General features: G+C 49.0%; 1 pseudogene; it reads right to left on the bottom strand.

Moving 5' to 3' along the window:
* Positions 1-4,668: 4,668 nt before the first annotated feature.
* On the bottom strand, positions 4,669-5,695 carry LOC116747698 (annotated as a pseudogene).
* Between the last annotated feature and the right edge of the window lie 3,250 nt (positions 5,696-8,945).

An 8,945-nucleotide genomic window follows, 5' to 3' on the forward strand; every position in this document is an offset into this window, starting at 1 on the left:
ACTCAAGGTTGGTGCTGAGGGCCCACACTCTGCCAGGGGCTACAGTGCCTCAGGCAGGCGGTCACAAGACCTAAACTTCACCTGGGTTGCCAAAACTTACTGAACAAGGGCTCACTGCACTGTGTGCACAGAAGCCAACACTATGGCAACAGTTTTTGAGAAAAGAGCTTTACTGCAAGGCCGACTAACACAGGAGACAAGGCTCTCAAATCTCACCTCAATCCAGCGGTCTGGGTGAAATTTAAGGGGTCCGGGTAATTTCAAACTTGGAAGCTAATTGGCTAGTCTTGAATTAGTCCATATAAGCTACTCATGCTGCTGGAGGCCAGATTTTCCTTAATTGAAGGATTGTCACGGGCTCTCCAGGCAACATTTCTATTCTCTGAGCTCTGCAGACTGAAGATCTTGGTTCCAGGGTCATCCTGGGGTCATGGGTTGCTTCTTGGAGATGTGCAGTTCTGTCTCTGTAAAATAACACAAGGTTTGATTAATCAACAACCTATTTAAGGAGGCAAAACCAGTTTAAGCTGATCAATTGTTTTACGTGCTGTTTCACTGGCCCCGTGAGCTTGAGCACATTAACCAAACAGCAAGACAACGGAATCGCAATTAACTAAAATGCTGCCTAGCAAGGACAATCATGTAATATCCACACCAGAGGATATAATACATAATGCGCTTGTGGGAGAATCTTTCCTAGTTGGAAACAACTCAAAGTCCTTAGAATTTTTGTCACTGACCAGTATCTTCCCAGAATTTTTGTCATTGACCAGTATCTTCCCTACCAGCTACCCTTTCTTCTAAATAACCATTACTTCCACTTATTTAACTACCAACAAAAATCTAGAACTTGCCTAGAATTTGCCAAATTACACACAAGATAGAATAATTGAGTACGCTTTTAATGGCGAGGTCTCTGGCTCCCCCAACCCAGGGTAAAGACTGCCAGCCCAGTGGATTCTGGATTCTCTGAGGCCCTCCATCTGAGGCTCTGGCCGGGCTCACCACTCCCACAGTCTCATCTAGCCCACCAGGCAACCTCACTTAAAATTACTTCTCACTGAAGGCTTTTGCATTTTCCTAAGGCGCCAAGTGGCCTTGCCTCAGGCCATTTACACTTGATTGCTTTCAGCTCCAACTGCCTGCCCTTTTTAACCCTACTTTTTACTTGTTCTTTAGGTCACAGAGTGCATCCCACCATCTTTTTATATAATAGCAGCTCCTAGACTCTAAAATTCAACGGGCAGGGGCTAGATCTTGTTTTTGTGGTGGTTGTTGTTTGGGGGCTTTTTTTGGGGGGTGGCGGGGGGAAGCATCCACAGTACTAGTATGATGCCTTCCAAAGAGCTCATTCTCAATTAATGATTGGGAAATTAAAAAGGAGGAAGCATGTGGCCTAATCCATGAAAATTTAATTTATCTTACATTCCTGAATAATCTAAGCAAATCCAGGTGTATGACTTCCACTTTTACAAGAAGAAACATGAGAAGGATTTAGGCAAACCACAAATTGACGATCTTTCCCTTATTTATAGTCTTTCTTTCAGCCTTTATTGATTAAATATAAGGTACCTACTGTATACTATGCACTATGCTCAGACTACAACCCCAAATAAAAGAAAATATGAGCTTTTTTTTTTTTTTTTTTTGCGGTACGCGGGCCTCTCACTGTTGTGGCCTCTCCCGTTGCGGAGCACAGGCAGGCTCGGGACGCGCAGGCTCAGCGGCCATGGCTCACGGGCCCAGCCGCTCCGCGGCATGTGGGACCTTCCCGGACAGGGGCACGACCCCGTGTCCCCTGCATCGGCAGGCAATTCCTACTGCAGAAATATGAAAGAGCCCATTATGGAGGTAGACATGCTGAAGGTTGTCAACAAAATGTACAGGGAACAATTCCCTGAGATCCTAAGGAGAGCCACTGAGCACATTGGTTTTTAATGAGGTTCCTTACCTCCATGAGAGCTCTGGGAGGAAGTGAGTATGACGCGTCATGTCACCGTGCCTAAGTGACATAGCCTCAGGTCTGACAACAGGGACAGTGCTCTATGTGGTCCCCTTCTTTCTGGGAGAGATCCTTTCATTGTCAGTCAGTGTCATCATGTTGACTCCTGTTAGGAACTGGGTACCCTTCCTCTGCTGAATGAGGCCTCCTCCATCAGTCCAAGGACTTTAAGTTCCTGAAACCATCCTCCTTCAGGCAATAAGGGGTGAACTTAGTCTGAAAGCCCTGTCTGTTGCCTCCCCAGGCCAATTACAGACGCGGGACTTTCTAAGGATGTATCTGTAACTGGGTAGTTGGTTGCCACACTCCTCATACCGGACTTTTACTTTGACACTGTCACGCCTGGGATTCCACTCTCTGCTGAACAGCCAGCCTATAAACCAAGGTCCTCCCCTCCCTGACACCCCCCAGGCAGAAGTCAGGGGGCACTTGACCCTGCCAGCTCTTGCCTATGCCTCCCAGGACCTATGCCTCCCAGGGCTACACTTAGCAGAGGAGGGGCTGAGTGTAGCCCTGACAGTGGTGGACTGAGTGGTCCCCACGTCCACAGACAGGGTCTTCACTATGACTCTGCACACTTCCTGGGACTCCATTCTCTGCTGATCTAAGGCTGAGGGCTCTGCTGATCCCCAGAGTCCCCACCTTCCCGTGACCTGAGTTGAAAGTGTTAGTCACAAGCAGCCAGGACTGTTCTGGACCTCAGGGGGCTGCCAAAGGGGATGGGACTTTATGGGATCCTACTGTTCTGGCTGGGTCTTTATTCAGGTTTATCACTGTCATTTCTGTGAGAGACTCACACTCTCTCCTCTACCAACCTGAGAACTCTGCCCTTAGACAAATTTCTTATGGCCCCAAGAAGCCTGAAGAATAAGTGAGGGTACGGTTAGCCTAACAGGTCTGCCTGAGACCCTCTGTGTCTGATAGCAGACAGGACTGGTGTCCCAATGACCACCCCCCAATATTCTGGGCTTTGGTCTCCTCAGTCCTCCTACACGGGGCCCTCATCCTGCTTTCTGTCTCTTGGATTAAAGCCTGCTTAGGAAATTCCACATCTCTGCAAACTCTTGAGCAGTTTTCCCTCTGCAAACCTTACAGAGAATGGGTCCCTGGCCCAGGAGTAATGTGAGATGGGGAAGCTGTAGCACAAGGCAGGAGTCCCAGAACAGGTGGTGGTAGCCTGTCAGGGAAAAAAGCACACTGATCTATTCTATCTCATCAGCCAGATGAAGATTCCCACGTCACTTCTGTTCTGATAGATTTACTTTCTACAGGGGATGATTTTGAGAGCCCCTAGTCTTTTGAGGTTATCTAACATCGCAAATGTAGATGCTTATACTGTCACCGAATATTGTCTCTTTCATTTATTTATTTATACCTCTCAAATATTTTGGTATTCTTACTGCTCTCGCTACGTGTTCCAATCCAGTAGTTTGAGCACAAGGCCATGCTTTTTATCACCTAAGACAAAGTTTGAAGTACCGAGAAAACAACTGAAATAAAAGACACAGGATGTGTCTCAGGGTAGGAGGAGTAGAACAGTATGAGCTCTACGGTAATCTAGACCAGGAGTCTAGTCCCACCCCTGTCATTTACTAGCCTTATGAAATTTGGCACATTACCAAACTCTAACTCTATGAGCCTCAGGATCTTCGCTGTGAAGCGAGTTTGATAAGACCTGTCTTGTAGGACTGGTGGAATATATGTAATGTATGGAAAGCATCTGTCACTGTGCCTGTCTCGTATTGAGACGTTAGGGAACGGCAGTTATTACTATGATTATCTTGACCTCAGACGTTACCATCAATCCAGCTGGGATTTTTTTTTTTTTTTTTTTACATCTAAGATATGTCAGAGAATATGCAGCATTCTAGACGGAAAAAATCCTCCCAATCAGCCAAAATTCCGCTTTTAACAATGAAAACTACGGAATATGTTCTCTCCACCCTCTCTTTACCCTGCTTTTTTACCTGCTCTTCTTGAAGTAGAGAGCATCTCACCCTTTTCCATACAATAATAGCTTCTCTGAGAAACTGTAATTGCATGGGCAGAGGCTAGGACTTTTTTGATTAAACATCCCCAGTACGAGCACAGAGACTTCTTAAGAGCAGATGCTCAGTTAATGTTTGTGTAAAATAAGAGTCATGAACAAATCATTTGCTATAATTTGTATTCTCAAACATTCTTGAAAACCATAAGCAAATCCAGTATATATCTTTTAAATTTACAAAAGAAAGACTAAATGGAGTAAGGCAAACCAAGAATTGATCAACTTTGACTTTAGCTCTCTGTCTTATCTACCTTATCTCTCCATCTAGCTACCTAGCTATCTTCTGATCCTATTTTAGCGTGGTGTTCTTTCATGTTTCCAAGGATATTCTTATCCTAAAGTGATGTTATTCTTGTTCTGGACCACAAAAGTGATTTAAGGATTTCCAATTCGTATTTCAAAAAACAAAATTCTTACTCCTAAATCTGACAAACAGCAATAAGTGTGTGATCCATGTCATTCATATACTTATATTCTGAATCTAAATAAACTTTCTGTTGAAAGGAACACCAATTAAAAATGCAGGAAAAAAGTCAACAAGTTATTTAAGCATATCAGGAACACTGGTTAACAGGCTTTTCCTACCACAAAGTGAAGAATGGGTGGGCTTCAGACCTCACTAGGGGTGTGAGGAGAGGCTGGATGTGGCCCTGGAACGCGCACGGCAGTGGCAGTAGTGCCAGCCCTGGCTGCAGCCCTGGCTCGGGCTCTCTCTCCCTCATCTCTCAAAGCCTCTTCATTGTGGGGTGGGAAGGCAGTGGGGACCGTATCATGGATCTTGGCCAGAACCTCCAGCGCTTTCATCTTGCTGGTTTCAGCGCGGGCTCTCGGGCCCCACAGGAACTCAGAGCATGGCGGATCGCTGCTGGGCACCTGGCGGTACTCCAGGCACCTTTCCTGCACCAAATCTTTTGTGATAACCTTCCTGGGCTCCACCAAGATGAAGTGCCTCCTTCCATCAAAAACACCCAAAATATTCAGGAATTCCCAGATCTCCTCCTCAGAGGCGCGGTCACCATGCAAGAAGATCACACCGAGGAGAGGCATCAGGAGCCCATTCTTCCGAAACCGCCCGCCACTGCTCCGACGCCCATCATCGGTGAGATCTAGCTTGCCGACGAGGGCATAGGAATGACTGTTGGGCTTGACTTCCTTCAATTCTAGGCCAAAGACCAGCTCCACGCACTCGGAGGCTCTCCTGGGGATCTCAGGGAAGTGCTCCCTATACCTTTTGTTGACAATCTTCAGCTTTTCTCCCTTTTTAATGGGCTCCTTTATCTTATATTTATACAGCATGAACTGCACCAACATCCCTGCTTTCCTGGTTACAAGATCCTTTCCAGGATCACTGGAGGTTGAGGCCTGGGAGGAATTTTTACTTTCCTCAACTTGGCCCTTGGCACGTACATCATATCTGGGCATGAAACCCCTGCATCACGAGAGCTAGTGGCTGGGGCTCCCTGAGGCTCCTGGCGAGGGCCAGCAGCAGCGGAGCTCTGGGGAGTACCCTGAGAAACAGAAGCGGGTGAGGAAGTGGTCTCTTCTACCCCTGCTGTGGTGGCCTGAGCATTAAGACCTTGGGTCTCACCTCTGTTACGGCGGCGTTCCTCACGAGCACGGAGCTTACTCTTCTGACCACGAGGCATGGTGGCTATGGTCAGGGACAGCAGACAGGAGTGTGGGCCAATGACAGGTGATTTGGATACCTGGAGGCTGGAGAATGAGATGACGTGAGCACCTTAAAGTAGGGAGATTCCACCTTGGCTTTATCAAAGGCTGCCTCTGCAAGTTTCCTTGAGGGCACTGCTCTGGGAACCCACAAGGTTCCTGTTTTCCCGGTCAGCCTGTCCTCCCAGAATCCCATAGAGGAACCACAGAGGCCTTAGAGTTTTACTCTGCATCCTATCAGCCCTGCCTTGGATTTACTCAGGTGACAACAGGTGCTGGCAGTGGGGTCCTCTCGGTTCATCTTCAATATTATCATGTCAGGTCTCGGCAGAGCCTGGGCACCCTCCCCGCTGCTACTCTTCAGCTGACACCTCAAACCTCCCTGCGATCCAGGAGAAGGAAGTGAAGGGGTGCCTCAGTCCACCTCCCTGCCAGGGGACACCAGAGCTGCGAGCTCAGTAGGGTCCCTCCTATCCTGAGTTCGTTGCGATCATCATTCGAGGTCCTCACCTTGGCTCCTTAAAAGGCTTGGAACCACTCTCCATTTGCTGACTGGTGGATGCACCTTCAGACTGAGGACCTCACCTCTCTTAGACGTGATATAAAGAAGTGAGCAGACGCTCTACCTGACAGTCCTTCCCAGAGATGTCTTGGGCTGAAATCCAAGGGTTGGGCTGGACACTTTGAGTCCTCACTCGGGTTCCTCAGTTGGGCTCCTGGTAGAGAAGCTCAACTTTTGCCTGAATGATGCCTATATGATAGTAAGAGCCAACCAGCCTGTGTCCCAACAGGAGGAAGTGAAGATGACCGTATCTAACTAAACGTGGTCTCCCAAGAATGAAAGCTGTTGCAGGCAGGTTGAAGTCCTTGTGGTCCCACACAAGATCCCAATTCAAGGTCTAAATGTGCCTCCTGATAGGGTCTAAGATTTCTCCCTCTGCTGACATGGGACCACTCTCCTCAGACCAAGACCCTTATTTCCCTGTTCGCCTGTAGTGGGAACTAATGGGCATTTCTGCCTGACATCTATGCTTGAGGTCTCCCAGGGATGCTAATAGTGAGGATTCTTTGTGGCCTGAATGCTTTCATGTGGGACATCCCCACAGTCCTCAAGGCTCTCACCATGACACCTGGCATAACCTGAAATCCTCCCTTGCCGACCCGACGCTGCCCCCTTTGACCTGGTCTCTCACCTCCCTGAGATGTCCTGGGAATAAGTGAATGCAACTCATGTCAAAATACCCAATTCTCCCAAGCCTGAAAACAGGGCTGGTGCGTTATGCTGCCCCGTTTCTTGTGGGAGGGGCCCCCATCCTCACTCGGTGTCACAACCATGAATGCTGTTGAGGACTAGGTCCCTTTGCTGAATTGGGCTTATTCCATTAGACCAAGGCTCTCATCTCCCTGAGACCATCTCCAGAGGAGATGAGGGGGCACCACAGCCTGCCAGCTCTGCCCGGAGCCTCCTCTCCTGAGTTTGGGAGTCATGAGGTAGCCCTCATTTCCCTCCGTCACTAGAGGGGAATTTAGGTCACTCAACATCTGTCTAACTTGCTAGGGCCTCCTAGAGCTGAGAGCAGGGGCGCTGCTCAGTGTGGCCCGCTTTGGGGGCCGAGGTCTGCTCACTAGCACTCAGGGCCGTCATCTAGGACTTAGATCTTCTCCATTTGTAGAATCAGCGCTACTCTCACAGACCAAGGCCTTCTGCCTGAGACATCCTAGGCCGAATTCAGCCCGATAGCTCTGCTGGGGCCTCCAAGAACAAGATCGCAGGGGTGGGATGCAGGTGGGTCACCTTTGTTGTGGGGGGAGGGGGGAGGGAAGGTCCCTGCAGGCTACATTCAGGTCCTCACCGTGGCTCCGGACGAGTCCTGAAAACCCACGCTTGGCTGAACAACCGCCGCGGCTCCCGGTCAGGCTCCTCGCTTCTGAAGCGGAAGTCGGGGGAGCCGCATCCAGCGCGGCGTGGGGTCTCCGAGGGGTGACGGCAGGGGCGGGACTCTGCGGGGACACCCACTGGTCAGGGGTCAGGGGTCAGCGGTCCCTGCGTCCTGCTGGTGCCGTCTATCAGAGCCTGGGAACCCCTCCCTCTATGGTCCCGAGTCCTCCAGCCTCCAAACAAAGCCCTCACCTCCCCGAGGCCCTAGCTGGGGGAAGTCAGGGAGCTGAAATTCATAGAGCAAGCCAGTAGGTTAGAAACTCAGATGTTACAGTCTTGAGTCCAAGGTCTGTATAGCAGGGCAGGCATACTGGAAACTCAGGCAGGGTTTCTGTGTTGCAGTCCTTTATTTATTTATTTTTAAAAATATTTATATATTTGTTTTGGCTGCGCCGGGTCCTCGTTGTGGCATGCGGGATCTTCAGTCGCGGCATGGGAACTCTTACTTGCAGCATGCATGTGGGATCTAGTTCCCTGACCAGGGATCGAACCGGGGCCCCCGGAATTGGGAGCACGGAGTCTTAGCCACTGGACCACCAGGGAAGTCCCTGTGTTGCAGTCTTGAGGCTGAATTCCTTCAGGAAACCTCAGTCCTTGGTCTTGGGGCCCTCAACTGATTTGCACGAGGCCCAGTCACACTACGGGTGGTAATCTGCTTTACTCAAAGCCTACAGATGTAACTATTAATCGCATCTAAAAAATACCTTCACAGTGGACATCCAGACTGATAACTGACTAAACAACTGTGCAGCACAGCCGAGCTAAGATGGCGTACAAAATTAAGAGGTGGGAATGATAGGGAGGAATCTAGACCTGGAAATACGATGCTGCCACTAAGTGGGACAAAGAATACAGGAAGAGGACGAATGAGGTTGGGGGGGAAAATCATGTGTTTATATTTTTTCACACTGAGTTTGAGATATCCTTGAATCAGTCATCGTTGGATTTATGTTTAAAGCTTTGTGGGTAGGTCAGGGCTTGGGATAATAGATCTGGAAGTTAGCAGCAGATAGTTTGCAGTTAGAACTGGAGGAGTGGATGAAGTTACCTGGGGATAGTGGTGGGGAGGAAAAAAATAGTGGACCAGATATGGTAACTTGGGGAGCACCAGTTCCCCAAGGGGTGACGGAAAAGAAGTCCATTGAGGCGGCAGAGAAAAAACAGGTTGAGAGGTAGAAGAACCAGGACAGGGCAGTGTCTTAAAAACTGTAGCAGACAGTGCTGTGCTCGCCAAACCCAATTCTATATTCCTTCTTCTCAGGCACACGGAAAGCTCCATTTTTCAGACC

Source organism: Phocoena sinus, chromosome X (assembly GCF_008692025.1).
Source record: "Phocoena sinus isolate mPhoSin1 chromosome X, mPhoSin1.pri, whole genome shotgun sequence".
In the NCBI taxonomy this organism is placed as follows: domain Eukaryota; kingdom Metazoa; phylum Chordata; class Mammalia; order Artiodactyla; family Phocoenidae; genus Phocoena; species Phocoena sinus.